Source organism: Saccoglossus kowalevskii, chromosome 4 (assembly GCF_978046115.1).
Source record: "Saccoglossus kowalevskii chromosome 4, keSacKowa6.1, whole genome shotgun sequence".
NCBI classification, from domain to species: Eukaryota; Metazoa; Hemichordata; class Enteropneusta; family Harrimaniidae; genus Saccoglossus; species Saccoglossus kowalevskii.
The window spans coordinates 42,283,301-42,307,545 of NC_140644.1; the positions used below are offsets into that span (position 1 = coordinate 42,283,301).

The 24,245-nt window shown below is 33.2% G+C and overlaps 1 protein-coding gene and 1 long non-coding RNA gene across 3 annotated transcripts in view; both read right to left on the reverse strand.

Annotated features, from left to right (window-relative positions):
• Positions 1 to 24,245, reverse strand: part of LOC100373368 (F-box/WD repeat-containing protein 7) — a 126,014-nt gene that overhangs the window by 100,495 nt on the left and 1,274 nt on the right. The gene's annotated exons all lie outside the window — the stretch shown is intronic.
• On the reverse strand, positions 11,024 to 12,188 carry LOC146747409 (uncharacterized). Its single transcript, XR_014929230.1, has 2 exons — positions 12,055 to 12,188; positions 11,024 to 11,614 (listed from the first exon to the last, which is right to left on the reverse strand). It is a non-coding gene; the product is annotated as an uncharacterized LOC146747409 (long non-coding RNA).

Here is a 24,245-nt window from a genome sequence, read left to right on the forward strand (position 1 = left end):
AAACAAGTTATATTTTAATGATATACTGGGATAACATAATATTTTATTCTATTTAGCATATACACTTATGTAAATGGTAAAAACAAGTTATATTTTAATGATATACTGGGATAACATATAATATTTATTATTCTATTTAGCATATACACTTATGTAAATGGTAAAAACAAGTTATATTTTAATGATATACTGGGGGTAACATATAATATTTATTATTCTATTTAGCATATACACTTATGTAAATGGTAAAAACAAGTTATATTTTAATGATATACTGGGATAACATATAATATTTATTATTCTATTTAGCATATACACTTATGTAAATGGTAAAAACAAGTTATATTTTAATGATATACTGGGATAACATATAATATTTATTATTCTATTTAGCATATACACTTATGTAAATGGTAAAAACAAGTTATATTTTAATGATATACTGGGATAACATATAAATATTTATTATTCTATTTAGCATATACACTTATGTAAATGGTAAAAACAAGTTATATTTTAATGATATACTGAGGTAACATATAATATTTATTATTCTATTTAGCATATACACTTATGTAAATGGTAAAAACAAGTTATATTTTAATGATATACTGGGATAACATAATATTTTATTCTATTTAGCATATACACTTATGTAAATGGTAAAAACAAGTTATATTTTAATGATATACTGGGATAACATAATATTTTATTCTATTTAGCATATACACTTATGTAAATGGTAAAAACAAGTTATATTTTAATGATATACTGGGGTAACATATAATATTTATTATTCTATTTAGCATATACACTTATGTAAATGGTAAAAACAAGTTATATTTTAATGATATACTGGGGTAACATATAATATTTATTATTCTATTTAGCATATACACTTATGTAAATGGTAAAAACAAGTTATATTTTAATGATATACTGGGATAACATAATATTTTATTCTATTTAGCATATACACTTATGTAAATGGTAAAAACAAGTTATATTTTAATGATATACTGGGATAACATATAATATTTATTATTCTATTTAGCATATACACTTATGTAAATGGTAAAAACAAGTTATATTTTAATGATATACTGGGATAACATAATATTTTATTCTATTTAGCATATACACTTATGTAAATGGTAAAAACAAGTTATATTTTAATGATATACTGGGGTAACATATAATATTTATTATTCTATTTAGCATATACACTTATGTAAATGGTAAAAACAAGTTATATTTTAATGATATACTGGGATAACATATAATATTTATTATTCTATTTAGCATATACACTTATGTAAATGGTAAAAACAAGTTATATTTTAATGATATACTGGGGTAACATATAATATTTATTATTCTATTTAGCATATACACTTATGTAAATGGTAAAAACAAGTTATATTTTAATGATATACTGGGGTAACATATAATATTTATTATTCTATTTAGCATATACACTTATGTAAATGGTAAAAACAAGTTATATTTTAATGATATACTGGGATAACATATAAATATTTATTATTCTATTTAGCATATACACTTATGTAAATGGTAAAAACAAGTTATATTTTAATGATATACTGGGATAACATAATATTTTATTCTATTTAGCATATACACTTATGTAAATGGTAAAAACAAGTTATATTTTAATGATATACTGGGATAACATAATATTTTATTCTATTTAGCATATACACTTATGTAAATGGTAAAAACAAGTTATATTTTAATGATATACTGGGATAACATATAAATATTTATTATTCTATTTAGCATATACACTTATGTAAATGGTAAAAACAAGTTATATTTTAATGATATACTGGGGTAACATATAATATTTATTATTCTATTTAGCATATACACTTATGTAAATGGTAAAAACAAGTTATATTTTAATGATATACTGGGGTAACATATAATATTTATTATTCTATTTAGCATATACACTTATGTAAATGGTAAAAACAAGTTATATTTTAATGATATACTGGGGTAACATATAATATTTATTATTCTATTTAGCATATACACTTATGTAAATGGTAAAAACAAGTTATATTTTAATGATATACTGGGGTAACATATAATATTTATTATTCTATTTAGCATATATATAATTTTGTTATGGGCACTTCTGTTAATATTACATTGTTTGTCATGTCCAATTAGCCTAATTAACAATTGTATTGTAACCCTAAATCACAATTTGGTTAAAAGGAATTTATAAGCACTAAAAACAATTTTAGAATAAGTTTAAAACATAATACTATATTTGTTTTATTAGAAAAAAAAATGAATACAAAATCTTTCAAATATGAATAATGCTAGTGATTCATACAAAACATAGATTTAATGATCAACCCCAACACATGATATTTGATCGGTGCATTCATGTATTGATTTCAGTATAAATAACTTTCACCAACAACAACTGCCACCTCAAGATCAATACATATTTTTGAACCAAACAGTTTACCATCATAAAGACGACTAATATTGAAAACTATACAAGCATTCTAAGTGTTTTTTAAACCACTTTGTTGTACACGGTGCAAATTACATTTTGATCAATTTTAAAAAACACTAACATCCCTCTTATCATCACCACCCACCCATCCATCCTTATTAAAAATCACATTTAAAATTTAAAACATAATTGGCATACGGTACTAACAATTATTCACTTAAAACGTTTAAATTTGGATGAAATTACCGATGTAATGTTGACGTGAAATAAATTTAGCTGACAATTTTGGTGGAGACAGCATGTGAACAATCAACTGTAATAAGGTCTGGTACTTGTACACTGAACAGTCCACACTTACCTGATTGACATTAAATAAAAGAGTTTCCACTAATAAGCTTCCTCTACTCAAAAGTAGTATACCGTTTTAGTTTAGACTGACTGTTTGACATTTACATTATCATTTTAAAATGTATTGTGAATGGATGATATAAAAAAAAGGATACCATACTGTGTTAAAAGCACTTAAACCAGCACACAGAGTACAACAAGCACCTAATTGCTTGTAAGCACTTTCATTTAAAAAAAAAAATTTAGTCAGCATATAAAAATCAACAAAATAATGGATCTGCTTATCCTTCTTATGCGAGTATACAAGCCAATGATACAGTAATTTTAATTTCACAAATCACTCAGACAACTATACAATTAAATAAAATACAACTGATGATGAGTTACTCTGTAATTTCAAACACTTCCAGATTAAGCTGAAAACATGGGCTGCCAATTCCACAATTATTTTTTGTTGCTTGGCTTTATGGGTAATTTTTATGAGGCCAAAGGTCAAACAAGTCATTGTCAATGACACGTCCCTGTTCCGTTCATATTTGAGTGACATATACATTCAAAGCAGATCATGACCGAAATCTCAGACCACTTTCAGTGGTCTGATCCGAAATGCATCTGCATATACAACACATTGTACTAAATCTGAACAAAATCCATCCATGCATAAATGAGATCCGGTTCCGGAATTGTGAAAATACATGATTTTGATGCATTTTCGGCCTTAAAATGGCCATCATTCAGCTATTGTTAAGCGGATCATGAAACAAATGCACATACATATTTGTGACATGATGTACCTTGTGTGTGTGAAGTTTGAACTCGATCAATCCAGGCATGTCTCAGATACGGATCCAGAACTGAATTCTTTGAAACAAAATGGCCGCCAGTCGGCCATTTCAAGCTGATCCCCAAAAAAATGACGTGCATCAAGGTCCTATTATGTTTAATGTATGTACCAAATTTAAACAAAATCCATCCATGCATAACTGAGATCCGGGTCCGGAATGGTGAAAATGTGCAATTTTGATGCTTTTTTTGGCCTTAAAATGGCCGCTATTCGGCTATCGTTAATCGGATCATGAAAAAAATGCATGTGCACATGTCCCATATAATGTGTGATGTATGAGTGAAGTTTGAACTTAATCGGTCCATGCATGTTCGAGATACAGGTGATCACAGACGCACAGACACACGGACGCACACAGGGCAAAACATAAGTCCCCTTTTTCGGACTACGTCCGAACGGGGAATAAAAAGTTGTCTGCATGACTAAGAAGAAAAGATATCAACTGAAACAACTTAATAATATATTATATATGATATTTAGTTTTGGTCTGCATGTATATTGGATCACAAAAGCCATATTAGTTTTTCTATCCCCATTTCCAGAGAAAATAGTTTTTATTACCTACATAAATTCATTTAGAAGAAGCTGGTACTGCCATAGTAATAATAGGGTATCTATTATGTTTAGTTGCTAACTTGCAGAGAAAAGACTGACAAGTTTTGAAGGTACTGTAAAATGCATTAATTATCACTGGGTTTTAATTTCGCTATTTTTTCTGTCAAAAGTAATCAACTAAATTAAAATTCATGTGAACATTAAAATAACAAATTTGTAAACTTGAAACCCAGTAAATAGTAAAATTAAATGTCAGTGAAAATATGTTTTACAGTATTAATATTAAACAAAAACTACCATAACATAAGAGATGCATGTAGATGTACGCTGTCATTTACTTAAAGTGCCTGTGCAATGCCCACCCTCACGCTTCCCATTTTAGATCTGTGTCCCACTGCTGAAAATGATTACTCGTATCCAAGTAAATTTGGGATATTTCTCGTGTTGTAGCCACGCCCACCTATCGTGAAACGGTCGACTGTTTCCGGATTTCCGACTCTCGCCGAAAGTGCGCCACCAAATGACAAAATGTGAGAAGAAGTCATACGCCTGAGCCGTAATAACACTGGTCGTTCAGTATACTTTTAAACGATATACATTTTTCGGTCGGCGTTTTTTTTTGTCTATTTTTTTTTTTTTTTGAGAGAGAGTTTTTAGATGTTGTGTTGTGGGCAGTTGCAGTGAAACGTATAGCCATAGTGTATGTATTCACACGTTTCTAATCGAACCGAAGGTGCGACATCACTTAACCTTAGATTCATTGAACTGTCCTCGTCCATAAAAAAAACGACTAGGTTTAAAGAGAAACGTCGACAACGTAAACCTGGCGCAACACTTTTGAAAGAAATAGATTCCGGACCAGCCCATGATCACCGAGGCGGATTTCAGAAGAGAGAGAGAGACGTCGGGCAAGTGTTTCAAATCAGTTGACTTTTTTTGCGATCCTGATTATCGTTTTATAGAGACCATTTAGTTCCTGTTAAGTAAAAGGTAGCAATAATGTTGACAGTGACACGAAAACGAAGCGTCGGACAAACAGGAAATTACACAGCCCTTACACACTGCTAACTCTTTTCATTTTCGAAGGCTAAAAGTTTCTGAATTGTTTGGTGATTGGTGTTGAATGTCGAATTCACACCTCTGTTCTTTTATACCTCCATGCTTGCAGCTTGATCTGCGTAATAATTTATGAAATAAGAATCCGGGCTTGGTCAATGTCTTTCCACCAAATAAAGTTTTAATACGATGTTATAATTATGACAATCACGCCATGGATCAAGCTAACTTGAATCCACTCTGAATTTATCTGTATGTGTGTCGATCTCGATTATTTTTGTTATCCAATTAAACGCCGCTTGTAATGCACTTGCCCTCGCCGTGACCCGTCGCGTTCACCTATTTCAACAAAATGTCAATTTATTTCCATGTGGCTGTCATTTATTTAGTAACTGTGATTTGTCGTTTTTTTAATTATTTTATAGTGATCACTATAGTCTAATGTTTAGAATGTCAAAATACCTTCTCTTTTATTTTAATTTGAAAGTTTTACTCAGTCGATTGATGAAATAAAACAGTGTAGTGACGTGCCTAGTAACCTGCTAAATAACGAGATAATTCCGAGGTCAAATTCTATTTTGTCCAGCAACAGTGTACAAACGTGCGCCGGTGTCGGTGACGATCACGGTGACCAGCTACACCAGAACGGACAATGCAACTTATTTTCGCTGAAGAAATGATTCAGTGAATAAAATCCAGCGAATATACCTTTTTCCCTATATTTTGCATTCAACTCATCAAAAATAAATGAAAATAAATTCACTACAAAACCACCCAAAAATCTTTTCAGTGAAAATTAATTCCAGCTAAAGTAAAATTATTTGACAGTGCATTATAGAAGTTGACTTGTCACTGTAAATAAGAGAAAACTATTCTCATAAGATTAAAATTAAATGGAAATTTTTTTTAAATGTTTTAACAGTACGAGCATTCATGTCAAAAATCAAGAATTTTCATAATCTTCCAAATCATTTTTGTATGCTTCACACCTCATTCAAGCTGTTGTTTATTTTTAGGATTGGCAAAGTTTACATTGCTAGATAGTTGTCTCTAAAATGTGTCGATTTATTGGTGTACAGTATTCATTTTACCGTGTGCCTACCTAAAAAAACACTCTTTTATATATCGGTGAACAGCGTGCCGAATAAATTGTTTTGTTTTGATAAACTGTTATGCTCGAGTCGCAAATTGAGCAGAGGACGTGAATCAGACTTTTCATTGGGCTGGACAATTGATATGTGTCTCTGACAGCTAATAAGTATCAAAAGATGAACATTTGTTGATACAAAGTTGCACTTGAGACTTACGCTACTGCGAACTCCGCACAGTTCGATACGCGTTACTTATCATCACTGCACAAAGCAGATTTGCATAGAACTCATTTGCATATTTGAGTATGTTCGAACTACAAGAACTTGGCGGTTAACAAAATTATGCGAAAGTTACTTGGTTACTTTAATCACTTTAATAAGACGTTTCACGCCCTGAATCCGAATAAAATGTTTAGTGATTAGAACAAAATATACAAGACTTGCTTTAGAAAACTGCAATAATTTCCTAGATGCCAAAGCATTATAATGTACAATAAATAAATAACTTTATAAATTTACTAGAACCTTTGTGTTCTATGACTGTTAGACGCGGAAAATCGAACCCGTTCAAGCCAGAAATAGTATTGAAATATTCACCAGAATACAAGATGAACGGAAATGTTAGGAAACCCCTTTCAGTGAAATTAGACTTTGTTTCTTTCCCAACTATATTCGTTAACAGAACGTTTCTTTTTTCTAAATTTCAGTGTATCACGTGCGCCATTTCACCACTATAACATTACCTCGCAAAACATAGTCCGCGATAAAATGGTTCGTATTTACGTTTTTACTGAAGTCTGACATTAATAAATAGTTCGGATGTCACATACGTTTTTTTCCACTTTTTGTAGTACGTTTTCAGATGTAACAGCTACAGGAAAATGGCCGTGCGTAGTGAGGTGATTGACCACAAAATTGAAGGCTGCCTGTGGCAGAGGCACTATTGCGTAAAGCGCAAAGGCCTCTGGGAAGGAGATTGACGCTACTGTTGCGCGTTCAATTTTCAAACAGTTCTTCCAGAAGTGCGGCATCGCAAAATCCGGAAAAACAAATGCAGCGTACATCATGAAAATTTATTTCGATTTGCTGCACATCGGTTATTTGCAGTTTTTCTTATTCTATTTCCAGTGACACGAAGTATCAAAACAGAAAATTAAATGGACTCGCGCTGATTATTTACGGCTATTCAGACGAGACTGCTTATAAAAAACGAACCCTGACCTCTGAAAATACCTTATTCATAGAGTGCCTTGTACCTAAGACCGTCGCCGTAGGCGACACAGTGCACGTTGCGACATTGCAATCGATGCATGCTGGGTGACAAGGGGAAATTCTGATTGAGGTAACCAAGATGGCTGCATTGAGTGCATGATTTTCTGCGGTGTTTAAAACAACACCTCGCTGCCTACTTTGCCCACAGTCCTTCAAGGCACTGTGCTTCGATGTATTTTCTAAAATAATCGTTTATTTTTAGTTAACCGGGGGTTCGAAATGTGTGCATTTTGTCACAGAAAAGTAAGATATCGGCAGCGGTAAATACCCGTAATTTCCACGCAATGCCGTCAGCTGACAATGTTACGGTGGTCGTAGCACCGGAGTCGTAGCATTAGCCCCGACTTTAGTTTTGACACAGTGATGGAGGGACTGTGGTTTTCAGATGCCTTCGTAGAAAAAATGTTGCCATTATCGATTTAATACTTACATCATATTTTGATAACTCGCAGTCTCACAGACTTTACAAACTTAACCAAAAAATGTGTTCTATGAATTTATGAACTGACACGGACACAAAACTGACCGTACTTATTGCGGACAAAATGTACCAGTTCGCTATGGATAAACATATTTTACTGACAATGCCGAATATATATATAACGTAAGTAATTTATCCTAAGAAGCTGCTCATTAAAATTCTAGTGCATTATTCCCCTGTTCTGTTTCAAACATTAATTTACCATATATATCACAATAGAGAGGGTTTATGGTATCACTTGATTCACATTTAATGACAAAATATAACAAACCATCACGTCTGTAATTAATTCCAGATAAATTGAATAACAATAACACTTCAAAATATAACACTCAGTATGAACATGGAGCTCCATAGTATACATCTTATTTTTTTTTCCTACTGAAACCAGGCTGAAACAGTATTGTAAGAAAAACCTAGGTTTCCCTAGGTCTGTCTTCTTTGTTCTCTGTTGTTTGTTTTCAGTGGGGGCGTTAATGGGCAGTTAATCCGGAGGTTAGGTTCAAACCTACTACTAATTTGCATATTGTAGGTCTAGTAGGTCTGAATAGGGCAGGTCGGGTTTACCCAGGTTAACCCAGGTTTGATCCAGGTGTTTGAATATGAGATCACCCCTAAGTTTAATTGAAATTTGTCAAAATACGACTGAAATGTTTGATTTTGATGCATTTTCAGCACAAAAATGATGGCTATTTCAGCAGGGACACGAACATGCTTTTATACAGTAAATATGGTGTTTTCATTAAATGGGCTCAAAAAAAATTACAGGGATTTTATCATTTTAAACGAAAGAGCATGGGTTTAATGTGAAATGTAGATCTCAAACAGTGTATGCCATCTGATACCTCCTTTATAAGACTCAGACAATTAGTATAAATGAAATCAATCTATACAAATGAACACATACGATGAGCTAGCATACTGAAAGAATACTTTTTTTTTTCACATCAATTTGATTTAATTAAAGCAATCATCTCCATGACTGGCCACAAAGAAAAAGAATATTCGCAAAATCACTCAGGTGTAACATATTTTATAAAAACCAACTTGCAAGTAGCACGTAATAAATACATACCTGACATATTTATTCACATTATTATTTTTAACCACTGCAATACACATGTACATGTATTTATAGTATAACATATGGCGTGTATAGAATGGATAAATATAGATTGTCTATAGCTGCATACACACACCTTGCATGTATAATTCACTCAATTCAGCAGAATTACTCAATGTTTATATCTTCATTTGACACGCATATAAATAATTTAGACTATTTACATTACATATACTCTGTTCAAATAAAAGCAGTGCAAATGAATGGCATACACACTTAACACATACATGACACACTACTGTATGATTTGGTGATGTCATATCTAAAAAAGGAAGGATTATTCACATACAGTCAGGTCTTATTGATAATTCTACGAAAAAATTTCATTTGTGTAAGTGCCTTTTTTTTAACATACTCGGTATGTCTGGATTTATTAAAATCTGAAATATGTCTATTGGACAAAGAATTGTTGCCTCCATCATATTATGCACTTTGCATTGGGGCACAGACAAGGTGACTGATCTCAAGTAGATTTATGATATTCAAATATACAACACAGATGAGGCAACGATACACAGTTACTGTGTTATTAAGATGCTGCACTCCAAGACTACTAGTGAACATTGATAAGCAATTTAATTAATTTATATCTTTTACTTGCAAACATACAGTGACATTGTTTACATTATCTCTCATCTGCAACATCAAATTCAACACTATAATACCGTATTATTTTAACCACTCAGAAATATTCATGGTTGGATAATTTAATTCACTGAAGTAGAAGTACTGAGACATAATAAGCATTCACAGTTACACATTAATTGTGATTTTTCCTCCAAGGTTCCAAAAAACTGGTTTCATCTGATTCTCAAGTAATCACTCGAAACACCTCATAATACTAAATTATTTAAAAAATATATGTACATGCCTTCACTTAGATGGCTTATTTTTTCAAAGACATGATCTACTGTGTCTTAAAGCAAGACAACAAATTGAATTACAGAATCTTGTATAATAAATGTAATCATGTCTCATAATAGCAGTAATGGACATAAGACTTGTATGATGGGATTTCTGAATATGGGTTTAATTTTGAACATTTTTTGAAATTATCAATAGTCGTCCAATTATCAGTATTCAGAATTTCTAGTCAACAACTTCATTTGACAATACTGTAGATTACTTTATTTTCGCTTGGAATTTATTTTCGCTATTTTCGCTGAAGGGATGATTCCGTGAAAATAAAATCCAGCGAATATACTTTTTTCCTATATTTCACATTAAGCTCATCAAAAATCAGTGAAAATAAATTCCATACAAAACGCCTAAAAACTCTTTTCAGCGAAAATTAATTCCAGCGAAAATAAAGTATTCCACAGTATTCATCAGAGATTGAAATTAAAAATTAAAGTTGCCCGTCCATTGGAATGGTTAGAAAGTAAAAGTCCTGTCCTAATTGATGATGTACCAGGTACCTATCCCTAGCAAAATATATTATGACAAATGTTAAATTCAAGATAAAAAGTCTTCAAGAAATCTGCACATTAGCAAGTTTGGACAACCTGATTTAGTCAGTAACAAGTCATTGAAAATGACACAGTCCCCGGTGAATTTTGGAACGTTCTCTTTGTGTATGTCATATTAAAATGGAAGGGTGACAGAGATATACAGGCCTCGAAAATTTTTTAAAAAATGTACTTGCCACAGGACAAGTAGATTTTTAATATCACTTGCCCTGATGAAAATTATGCTTGCCCAATTTTGCATAAGTGTGTATTGTAACATTATGTGAAGAAAACACACACGATTAGGATTAATGGAATACATTATTTATTTCATAACAGTTACATCATCACATTCACAAATATTGCTATTTGTTTACTGATATGATATTGTTCTCTGATTCATCATGCTGAAGAGCGTATCCATGTATATGTTTCGTCCTACCACTTTCAAGCCAATGTTGAATTGCTGGTAGTGGATTGAATTCTACTATGGTAGGCCCATGTAACATTGTACAAAGCAAAGCTTGTAAGGATGATTGCTTTAGACAGGAGCGGTTTGCAGTTTTGATTTGATTCATGTAAGAGAAACATCTCTCACAAGTAGCAGTACTGCAGCTAATTGTAAACATGATATCAACCAGCTTTAAGATAACATGCAGATTATGAGGCCTGATAGTGAGCAGATGCTGGTACATCTTATACATCCCAGTGACAGGTAGATCTTTCATCCTTGATTTTAAATTGGTGTACTGCTCAATGCCCAATGCCACTTCCTCCTCAGTAAACAGAGGACTGAAATCTCTATACCATGAAGTACAAGTTTATCCCTTTCTGCTGGCCAACGAGTTATGTCAAATGCTTCAAAGTAGGAGATAGGTGGCTCAAAGAAGTTGTCAAATCTGTAAACAAAAATGTATATGTAAATTAAAACAATATTAGTCAGCTGGATAACCATCTAACCTAGGAGTAAATCAACAAATTAATAGTACATGAATATAAACAAGAAAACGTTCAAGATCTTTGAAATATCCTAAGTTTATCAAATGAACAAATCTTCACAGTATATAGAAAAATTGAGGAAAATAAACATGCAAACCCAAAAATCATTCTAGTTAAATTAAATTAAATTTAAAATAAAATAAGTGTTATTGTTGCTTACTAGTATTACCATGGTAAATGCAAAAAAAAAGTATATTGTACATTTATATATTATAATTAATTATTATACTCAAAGGCAATTATGTACATAACACGCATATTGAATAATCCAGTAAATATTTGTTTAGACGAAAATAATAAAATTGTGAATAATAAGTAATTTAAAATTATTAACACTGACCTGTTTGATATATCCAAGATGTGCCAATTCCTCGTCCAGAATTTATGCAACTAACTTTAAATCCCGTCTCTGTTTTGGGCTGTAGTGATAAAAGTTAAAGAGGCCTTTCACAGTGTTCTCAAACTTGTTTATTTCGGGAAGATACTTGACACTGTCAAGCACAGCGAGCTCTAACTTGTGAGCAATACAGTGCACTGGTATAACATAGGGTGCCTCCAATATATGGGCAACAACTCCCGACTTCCGTCCTTGCATGACGGATGCGCCATCAAAATTAGCACAGACTAATTTAGGTCCAGGCTTGTCACGTGAAGTCATATTTTCCATGTTGAGATTGACAGAGCTCAGGTCGTCTTTGATCGCTTCGTACACACCAAGTGCATGGGAATGAGCCGGCGCTTCGATGCTTACCATCGTCGTTACTGGTACGCCCTTGGAAACGTAACGAACAAAGATATTGTCTTGTTCGATTATGCTGACTGACATCGGCACTGCCGTCAGCTAATACTGACAAGAAAGCTGCATCTTGAATTTCGTGGATGTTGTTTTTCTTGATGACAGCGGCGATATGTGTTAGGAAAGCACTAGCAGATTTGTCGTTCTGGTAGTTATCGCCGATCTCTGCTCCGATTTTCCTCAACAGGGCACATTGCATCGGCATGTCTGACATCGGTTTCCCATACTTGGCAAGCATAAACACTGTGATGAAAAGGTTGCTGTATCGTCGTAGCTGGTCGTCATTCAATTTACGCATAGCAAGCCCGATAGGTGTCGCATTTATATTTGGAGATGACAACTCGTTGGGACTTCCGATGACCTGTGTGACGTCGTCTCTACGAAAATACGCAAAGCACTCCAAGTGTGGGCGGCTGCTTTCATTGATTCTACGCGAAAAAATATTGCAACCATCAAAAAAAGCATTTCGCTTACCCGACGGTTTTGCAATACTAGGATATTTCAAACAAACTTGACAAAATATTTTATCTTGCCTGTGTTGTAGCCATGGCCACTGATCGATCCATTTAGGCAAAAACTTTCGTTGGCACTTTGAATCATCATAGCGTTGGTTTTTTGACCTCTTGTCGACCTTATCTACAGTCTGATCTAAGCATCTTTTGTTGTTTGCCGACGATGGTGACTCGGGTGCCGATGGTTTGGTAAAATACGTGACGATACTCATGACTATGATTCGGAGATCAAGGGCTATAGACAGTTCAAATGAACCAATTTTGAAACCAAAATTTTTAAGTTAAAAGTCGTAATTTGATTGGATTTCACATCAATTTTATTACATGAAAAGTTGCAAGATAAACCACTTCATTGGACGAAACAAAAAATAAATGACAGCTATCACACGCGTTACTTTGGCGTAAAATAGAAACATGTTGATAATTTGTATCAATCTATCAAGGGCCGAGCTTAGGGAAATAAACATCAGCTTCAAAATGGCTTGCCCGTCGGACGAGGACATTGTTGATTTCACTTGCCCTGACATAAAATCTAGTTGCCACGGGCGTCGGGCAGCGAGAATTTTCGAGGCCTGATATAGTAATATGGCCAAAAATAAAAACAGCCATTATTCGGCCATCTACGAATGAAAATGGTACATGAATTATGGAAATATAGTAGAAAGGCCAAAAAGTCAGATGGCTGTCAATCGGCCATCCTTGATTTTGAAACAAATTGTCATGGACATGTATTCTAACATGTATAAAGTATGTGCCAATTTGGAATGAAAACTGACAAAGCATGTCCAAGATACCACATTTAAAAAAACAACAAGATGGCTGCCAGTCGACCATCTGTTATCCAATTGCGAAATAAATTGTCATGGACATGTATCCTAACATATATATTCTATGTACCAAGTTTGAATGACAAAGCATGTCCAAATGCAACATTTTCAAAAAACAAGATGGCTGCCAGTCGGCCATTTTGAATCAAATCGCTAAACCACTGCATGTGCATATGTCCCACATAAAGTACTAGGCACATGCAAAGAATGAACGAAATTGGTCCAAAAAATTCTGTAATATGACTTTGCATGTATGCACACACGGACAGACGGATGCACGCATGGATGGATGCACACACAGACAGTCCTAACATGTATAATCTATGTACCAAATTTGAATGAAAACTGACAAAGCATGTCCAAAATAGAACATTTTCAAAAAAACAAGATCTGCCAGTCGGCCATTTTGAATCAAATTGCAAAACCACTGCATGTGCGTATGTCCCACATAAGGTACTAGGCACATGCAAAGAATGAACGGAATCGGCCTGACAGATTCTGAAATATGACTCCGGACAGATGCACGGACGAACGGACAAAGTCCGAAAACGGGGACTAAAAACACGATATCATTATTCACCTGTACAGAAAGACACCGAGTTTGTACATTTACCTGACTCAGACAGGCATATTTCAGACAGGACTAAATTCCCACACTAAATTCAGAACTAGCAGCCCCTCGGCTGAGATAGCTTCACTGTTAGCAATGCACATTTCAGTTAGAGAACAGAAGATATCATCACAAAATGAACAAATCTGAGATATGTACACGTACATATCAAGACAAAGTTGAAAATATTATTTTTCATCAAAGTTACATGTAGATAATTGAAGATATCATCACGAAATGAACAAATCTGAGAGAGGTCCACATGTTGTACCTATATATGTGGTTTTCAACAAGAAATATATTACTTTTTACCAAAAATATTCATCATAATCAGAACATCATGAAATGAACATCTAAGTGAGGTCTACCCAAGTTACTTATATATCGAGTATCAAAGCATTCAGGCTTGCTGTTTCAAGAAGAAGTCGAAAAGTGAAAAGTTGACGTTGACGTGGACGCAGCCATACAACTGACAATCAGTAATATGATTAAGTTTCACTCGACAAAGTGGACAGCAGAGCTAAATTGAGGAAAGCTTAGAAAGAACTCCCATGAGAGTATTGAAGCCATATTAACAACTAATTAGTCTTTCAAACAAAGTCTGCACAATGTCACAGACCATGTACCAGGTTTCATTCAAATATGATCAAGCAAATTGTTTAGCAAATTAGGTAATCAATATGCACAGATTTTAGTCAAAACTAATTAGGTCTGAGCATAGTCCTAGAGCATCTATCTACCAAGTTTCATTCCAATGTGATGGTGAGTACTTCACATATCAGTTGAAAGGCCAAAAATTGACTTTTAATCTTTATTCAAAATAGGTGATTAATATGCATGGATTTTTACCAAAACCTAATCAAATCTGCACATTGTCCCAGAGCTTCTATGCACTAAGTTTCATCAAATTCCAATTATTGGAACAGTCATGGAACAACAGCAAATTAGCTAATTGTCATGCAAAATAGATAATTAGTATGCATGGCTTTAAACCAAAACCTAATCAAATCTGCACATTAGCCCAGAGTATCTATGTATCAAGTTTCATCAAAAACCAACTTATGCTTCTTGAGAAATCAGTGGAACAGACAGACGAACACACACACACAGTACACATGATACACATACTAACCTTTCCAACACAACACATTCTTACAGCATAATGTAAGTATTGATGCAGATTAGCGTTGCAAGTACCAACTCTTCAATACCGCGAGTCTGTTAGATGAGATGAGCATCATGTGACTTCCAAACTTCCAGGGCTGGGTACACATTTTGTGATATGCAATGCTCCTCAAAGTTGATGGGGAGGAGATAATAAAGCAAGAATCATAATCTGCCACAGTACTAGCACAGTTATGTTTGCTGTTCGGTGCACCCAGGAAATATGACATGTTTGTTTGATGCAAATATATTGTGTCTCTATGCCCATGATGCAATGCACAAAACAGAAATTTCAAAGTCACATCCGTTCATATTTGTTTGAGATATTGATAATTAATATTGATTAAACCAATATGCTAATTGTTAAAACATGCATGCATAACATACAATTCAATAATTATTATTTAACAATGGCTAGATAATGAGAGAACAGCATTTTCTCAATAAATAACGTTTTCACTGATGTAATATGAATGAAAACATTTTTTTAATTTTGTTCTATACTTATGACCTAAAAACTAAAAATGTTGCATTTGCAAGACAAACAACAGTATTCATTAGATGATATACCGATGCATATTTGAGCAGTTTGATTTTTTATGAACTGAAGACTGTGTGAAATAAACACTACACACAGTGCGACATGCCACTGAAACACACAGCTTTTCAGTGATGCAACTAATTGTGCTAATTCACTGGTGCCTCAATGACGCAACAGAAAATTGTACATAGAAGTAGTCATCTAGAAAAACATGTTACTATAGTTACGGAATTTGTAATTTGGTAAAATGAAATTTACATTTTATAAACAAAATAAATGTTAAAACAAAAGTAATCATGGGCCTCAACAATTTTGAGTGTGCTTCAAGTCACCTGTACATTTTTTTTAGGAAGACCGCCCTCTGCAGCAGTCAATAAGCCGATTCGATTTTGGCAGATTTATTATGATTCATGCAAAATCATGTTAGGGGACACATTAAATTTCTTTATCAATAATACAGTATCAAACAACAATACTGAAAATTAAATGTCCTTGTCCATATTGCATCTTTAATATGATTACGAGGTAAGTGGAATTCCCACAAATGTGTTAATAACTGAGTTGTTTTTGTTTTGCACAATTTATCAATAACTACATGTATTTAACAAAATAAACTGCATACAAATAGAGTGCTAAACTGATAGTGTGACATTTGGTACTTCAGATATTTTATTTTTTTCGCTATTTGTAATTTTAGGAATTGAAAATTTTGCCCAAATCACTGTGACTCACCATCTTAATTATTTCAACCGAAGGTCCACATTTTTTTTTTACCATACACTTGTTAAATTCATGAACATTTATCTCCAGTAAAATTGTAGCAGTTTTACAGCCTTGCAAAGAACACCTCTGACCTTTGACATTAATGCAAGCACATGTACTTTTAATAGTCTATGACAACGTGACTAATATTCTCAATTATCTGAATGTGCTAGTAGAGAACTGTATACACCTTAATATTCAAATCTGTTTAACCCTTTTGAGTGCCAAGGTCAACTTCAGATGCCATACACAAAATAGTTCCATTTATAATCTGCTCTTTTCTACATAAAAAAATCACGAAAATGTTTTGATAAAAAGCTTTCAGTAATGCCACAGTTAGTCTGCTTGGTTCAAAATTAAGATTGAATTTAGTGAAAATTACAGAAACAGTGAACAAATACACCCAAATTTGAGCAGCAAAAAAATTTTGAACTCAGTGTTAATAATGAGGTATCAGCTGATGTATAATTTATAATTAATATACGCAAGATTTTCATTTTTCTTGCAATGGTACTGGATTGGCATTAACAAAATGTATTTACATGCCTACAGGCAATTATGGCTTATCAAATAAAATAAAATAATTTTATTTGCAGAAAGTTGTCAATTATTAGTCATCTTTAAATTTCCAACAATAATAAATATGGGGTAGCAGACACAACATATACATCAAGCAATTCCATTACTGTAAAAGGTTTTTTCGTTGACTTTAATCGGATTCACAAATTGGGAGATTTCCCACTGATTCAGAATTATTATACACTCAGCTCCCAGCAGTCTCATTTCTTCTAATAGTACTTGGTAGGTAGGATTCATAATGTACAGTTTAAAAGAAACAAAGATCCAGGAAACTATCAAAGAGCATCATTATGTTTAAGTGGTTGACTTCCACTACAATCTGTTCAGTGTAGTTGATTATGTAAAATGATTACAAATATTAGCATATATATTACGATCTCAAACATAGAATATGGTTTCTGTGGCAAAACAAACTAATGCCAATTTGCACTTCAAGACAGATATCAGGACATTCGACGGTCACTCGGCATAACAAATATACTAATGTCAGCACTCGCAATTTGCACTTCAAGACAGACATCAGGACATTCGACGGTCACCCGGCATAACAAATATACTACAATTATAATTGTCTAGTTTGTTAATAAAGCAAAAAGGGACTTGGATTTTTGGATTTGAGTAGTTCTCTACAGCCACATACCGCCTTGTTTTCTTGAAGACCTCTCTCCCTCAGCCAACAAGGTGACTAAAGTTGATTTGAGATGGTTTCATTTTAACTCAGAATCCTCAAGAACATCAGTCCTGTCAGAGGCCAATTACTTCAATTTGGTGGCTATATTCAGGGTTTGTTAATGATTTTTTAAATGGTTATACATGTACCTCACGATCATGACAGCCAATCAGACTTGTGCAGTACAGCTGATATATTCAAATTCACCTGATTTATGACAATAACTTGTCAAAGAAAAGACATCAATATTCATAAAATAACTAGTTTGAGAGAGAAAAAAACCATGTATGGCACAGTCCCCGTTAGTTATCAAATTTAAGATACATGTATATAGTTATGTTTATAATAATATAGCTGGAATATAACCATGTCAGGAATATGATTTTTTAACATTAAAATGATTGACATTTGTATCTGATCGTCAAACAAGTACTTGTCTATATTGAGAGATATTGCTCTGGAACAGTATTCAAAATCAGCCATTTTGAATACATGTATATATATAACATGGCGTATAACGAATATATAAAATTTAAATATAATAAGTCAAAGCATTTAGGAGATATGGCTCTAGAAGCCCAATCATTAAAACAAAATGGCCGCCAGTCAGCCATTTTGAATCCAATCTGAAAAATAAAAAGTTTGAACGAAATCCACCCATAAATGCTTGATATTTGATGATTTTTAGCACAAAAATGACTACGATTTGGCCATTTTGAAAAGGATAGTCAAATCAATATATCTGTTTATCTATGACATGATGTATAATGAATATTTAAAATTTGAAAATATTATCAGTCAAACAAGTCGAAGATATGGGTCTAGAAGCCCATTCATTAAAACAAAATGGCAGCCAGACAGCCATTTTTAATCCGATCTGAAAATTAAATCATGTGCATCAGGAACCTGTAATGTCTAATATATGTACCGAGTTTGAACGAAATCCATCCATAAATGCCAGAAATGCTTGATATTTGATGATTGTTTAGCACAAAAAAGGCCACCATTTGGCCATTTTGAATAGCATCGTCAAACCAATATATCTGTCTATCTATGACATGATGTATAATGAATATTTAAAATTTGAACATAATCAGTGAAAGCAAGTCAGAGATATGGCACGAGAACCATTCATTAATACAAAATGGCCGCCAGTCGGCCATTTTGAATCTTATCTGAAAAACAAAATTATTTGCATCAAGGTCCCATAATGTCTAATATATATACCAAGTTTGAACAAAATCCATCTGTAAACAGCTGAGAAATGGTTGATTTTTAGGATTTTTTAGCACAAAAATGGCCGCCATTCGGCCATCTTGAATCAGATCGTAAAACAAAATGATGTGCATCAAGGTCCTATAATGTCTAATGTATATACCAAGTTTGAACAAAATCCATCTGTAAACAGCCGAGAAATGCTTGATTTTGATGATTTTTAGCACAAAAATGGCCGCCATTCGGCCATCTTGAATCAGATTGTGAAACAAATTGACGTGCATATGTATAATATCATGTATGATGTATGTGTGAAGTTTGATTGTGATTGGTCCAGGCATTTCTAAGATACAGATCCGGACGCACGCGCAGACGCACGCACGCACGCACGCGCACACACACACGCATGGACACTTGGAGGTCAAAACATAAGTCCCTGTTTTCGGACTGCGTTCGAATGGGGACTAAAAAGATTTTGTAGCAATTTTGTAAAATGTTGTGTGATTGTAATTCACGCTTGCTGTGAGTTTCACCAGCACACTTGGCTATGCGCTTTGAGACATTTAATCTGAGTTTGCACAATTTGTCTCTTTAAAGAATCTGGAATGATAGGGACATTGCCATGAGATCTGTTGTGCTTGAGTTTTTTGTGTATTTTGTATGTTTTGACAGTATACACAAATATGATGTATAGTGTATTTTTTTAAAGACCATCGTGATGACACAAGTCTATACTCAAACAGTATGCAGATCTGGGGTACAGCACATTTCAGTGTTCTAATGCAAACCAAAACACTGTGTGAAACAGCTATGCTCTTAGGGAGCCACAATGTAGTGCAGGTTGTCTTTGTAAAAAGTAATTCTTAGGCAAACTGAAGCTGCTCAAGTTGGGCTAATAAAAACCATTGAAGTTAAAAAAGGCATCAACTCTTTCAACTTGTATATTGGTGTGTATACAAGCATTCAGATCTCGGAGGGTGACCTAGGAGATTGTCATGCATGAGTGCCACAATTTCTGTTCTAATACATTCAGTATAAAAATATAAATGTTTACAAATATCGACCCTCAAAGCTCATTGTCAACTGAGGCAAAGCTAAAACTGGTGTCCCTCTCTGTTGAACTGATCAGACACATGCCAGATGATTCCTGGAAGACAACTGAACTGAATTGCATGTATTATAATATGACAATAAACACTGAGGCAACATTTTTTAGCAGAGTTATTCAAAGTTTCATTTTTTTCTCGTCCCACTTTCAGCCTCTATCACCACTGCACTACACTGCCATGTGCACTCAACATCTACTCACAGTGAGAGACTAGGTAAACTAGGTCATAGTCAAGAGCCTGTCAATCATTCTGAGGTGTGAAAATAAACTATCTTACTATGGGTAACATGAATGAGTTGTATATTTACATGCTACTAGTATTTTACGATGGTTCTTGTGAAAAAATAATAGAAAGATTTTGATAAATGAATTAATTGATTAATATACACGATACACTAGAAATTGTGGTTTATTTATCTAACAAAATTATAATTTCAGGGTTCTCCACGGTTTGAAAATTAAACAGGGCGCGCCAATGTGAAGTGGGCGTAGCACATTTGTAACGTGCATCATTGGCAATGATGTTGAAAAATGGAAACCAAAAAATCTATTAATCTACATATTATTACATATGCATAATATATATTTATTATTACAAAATGAATAGGAATTTTGAAGAGCTATTATTAAGTAAACGTCAGCACGTACAATCAGCTGATTTTAGCTGCACGATTCCTCAAGCGGCGACATAAGTTGTTTACAAGTAATGATCGAGTCCAGAAAAAGACGTAACAAGTTTGTTAATTTATTTTCCCAAATAGATACATACATGCTTTACTTAATTTTTAGCAAAAATTTATATTTATGATTTATATTTATTTGGACGAAGCAAAATAAAATGTATGTCGCACAAACGTTCATAATTGGTTCATTAAAAAACTTGCATGAATGGCACCAAAAACCAAGGTGATCAAACGAAATAAAATGTACAAAATAGAAGATTTTCGATATGCATTTAACAGTTACTATCAAAAATAATAGAATTAGGTATAAAAAAACAAAATACATACTTAAAAGAATAATTTTCATTCGAATCGAAAGTTTGTTGATGTCTGCTTCGTTGAAAACAGCTATGACCCGGAAACAGTTCATTTTACTGTGTGCACCCTGATACTATGTAACGATGCTTTTGATTGGCCAAAGCGCGAAAAACAACCAATCAGAATATTTGTTCCAAAAGAACACAAGTAAATTTATTTCCTCCACTGATGTTGCGAGTTGAAAGCATGGCCGTTTTACCGGGGTTTTTAAATCATGATTTAAAGAAAATTCAACTTTAAATAGTGACATTTAAATATAAACATTTACATGTTCAAGCAAGCATTCGTGTGGACTTTTTGGTGATCAGCAATGTCTGTGATGGTACGTCGGCTGCGCTGGTCGTTTACCGATCATGCAAGTGCATAGCTGCCCGGTTGCTGCCTTTGTTCCACTCGGCGGTGACGATGTTGCCGCTACCTAGTCACGGCGTGAACTTGGTTTTAACCATAGACCTTGTGTTTAACGAATAGTTTTACCGATAACGATTTTATATATTTGACGTCACCCTGGCAGTAAAAATATGGGTACGGTAATGCACTTTTCTTGGCCACATGTTCATTTTTAATCGTGTTGAAAAAACTTGTAATTTTTTGTCTGGTGGTGTTATCACCTCACGGTGACCTGCTATGATAACAAACCGGAATTTTCACAGTTGCACCTTAAAACAATGAACCAGTTACCCTGAGCACGATGAATCATCTTCGGAAGACAATGAGTGTTGGCCTGTTTTGTAAACAATTCTTTGTCTGGGATCATGCAGGGCGCACAGGAAATATATCAGGGCGCTGACAATTTAAACAGGGCGCCAATTTCAGATAACAGGGCGCGGCGCCCTGTAAAAACCCCTCGTGGAGAACCCTGAATTTGTAAATGTTGTTGTTTGGTTAGTTGAAACTTCTTAATTACTAATAGTGATAGTTACGGTATTCAGAGTTAAATTCATCAAAACCTAACTTTTTCAGTGTCTTCACTATAATAAACCCCATCATGCATTGCTGTATCCTATTCTGCTTTGGATGAAAGCTTAATGTAACTACATACAATGTATGTAACATAGAAATTTATTTTGTTACAAATTTAGAACAGTTATATTTTGGACATGTGTTCACATTGTTGATTTTACATTTGTAAAATTCAAGTTTACGCATATTTTGCCTATAGTATAGAAATACGCAAGAAAAATAAATCTAACGGAAACACTGATGTAATATTCAATGTTCAATCAGACACAGTGGCAACAATATATTTCACCAGTCCAGTGTCACACTGTATCATTTCAAGCAAATATCTTTGAGGGTAGCTTACACAAATTGAAGTAAAAGATTTTTGGCCACCATTTCCTGCCAAGGAATATTTGATCACATGTTTTGCAGATTGTTGGCCATGTGCATGTTATGCCATATTTGTGATACACTAGTTTTAAGTAAATAAATATTAATGATGTATGATCAAACAGACCAGAACCAAAAATTACGTGGCTGAAAATTATTACATTCCAAACTTCAAACACAAACTAGTAATAAGATCTATTTTCTTAAGTGCCCTGAAATTTTTGGGATTTTCAATGGCTTGTTTTCCAAAAAAAAGCTTTTCAGTGAAATCTGAATAAAATTGAAACAAATTTTATCGAAATAATATCATATAGCAAACAATTTTAACAAGACCACCATAGCAGCATATCATTAAGCTAAGTTATGTGTAATAGTGTGAGATTAATTATTAAAATAAGGATAAAAGTTGCTAATGTATTTTTTTTCATTCCTAAAAATCTAGTTTTAGAACATGTATACTACCTCATATGGATATAAAAAATAGTACCAGAACTGACAAAGGTCAGTTTTTGTCTTCCAAACAACAAGAAGCTTGCCTTCATGTAAATAACTACTAGTAGCTTTTTTTTACTGAATAGTGATTCATTGTTCACAGCGGATTGAATTGCCAATACAACAGCTAGTCTATTAATTAATCATTTGTATGTCAATATATTTATTTATATTTTGAAACATGTTTCTAATAAAATACATTACACTTATATTTTGCCTGCTATCAATTTTTGTGGTATGGTTACTATGGTGATTTAAAAGGACTTCACAGGAACAAAATTTCTAAATTCCTAAGTGATATGTTAACAGCTATAAAATTTCATAATTTTCACAGATATTTTCATGATAATTCGCCTCTCATGAAATAATAATCTTGAAACATGTTTATCAACTGCAAATATTATTTTATAATTTTAAAATGTATCTTACCAAAGTCATCATCGAATGTTTATTTTGTGGCTGTTTGTTTTTGAAATTATGGTTTCAAACTCAACAATTGGGGAACAATGAATAAAGCTTGCAAAATGCATTATTTTTAGCAAAAATTCAAGATTAGAAACTAATGCATTTGAAATTCATGAACAAATTTAGCTTATTTAATCTATTTTTAATAAACACAAATCAGATTCAACACACAACTAATATGTATGAAACTCATTGTTGTAGAGTAATACAATTCATACCTTACACTCTTAAATGCTCACACATGATATATAGTAGATGATATGTCTACTGTTAAGTAATTGTTCAATTGCGATCATGATATTGACCAGCTTAGTTTAAAGTGTTTTATTCATAAAATAATTAAACAGTGACTTGATGAATTTTTAAACAGCTATAGAAGTAATTTATCAACATTTGCAGAAGAATGAATCATTGAATA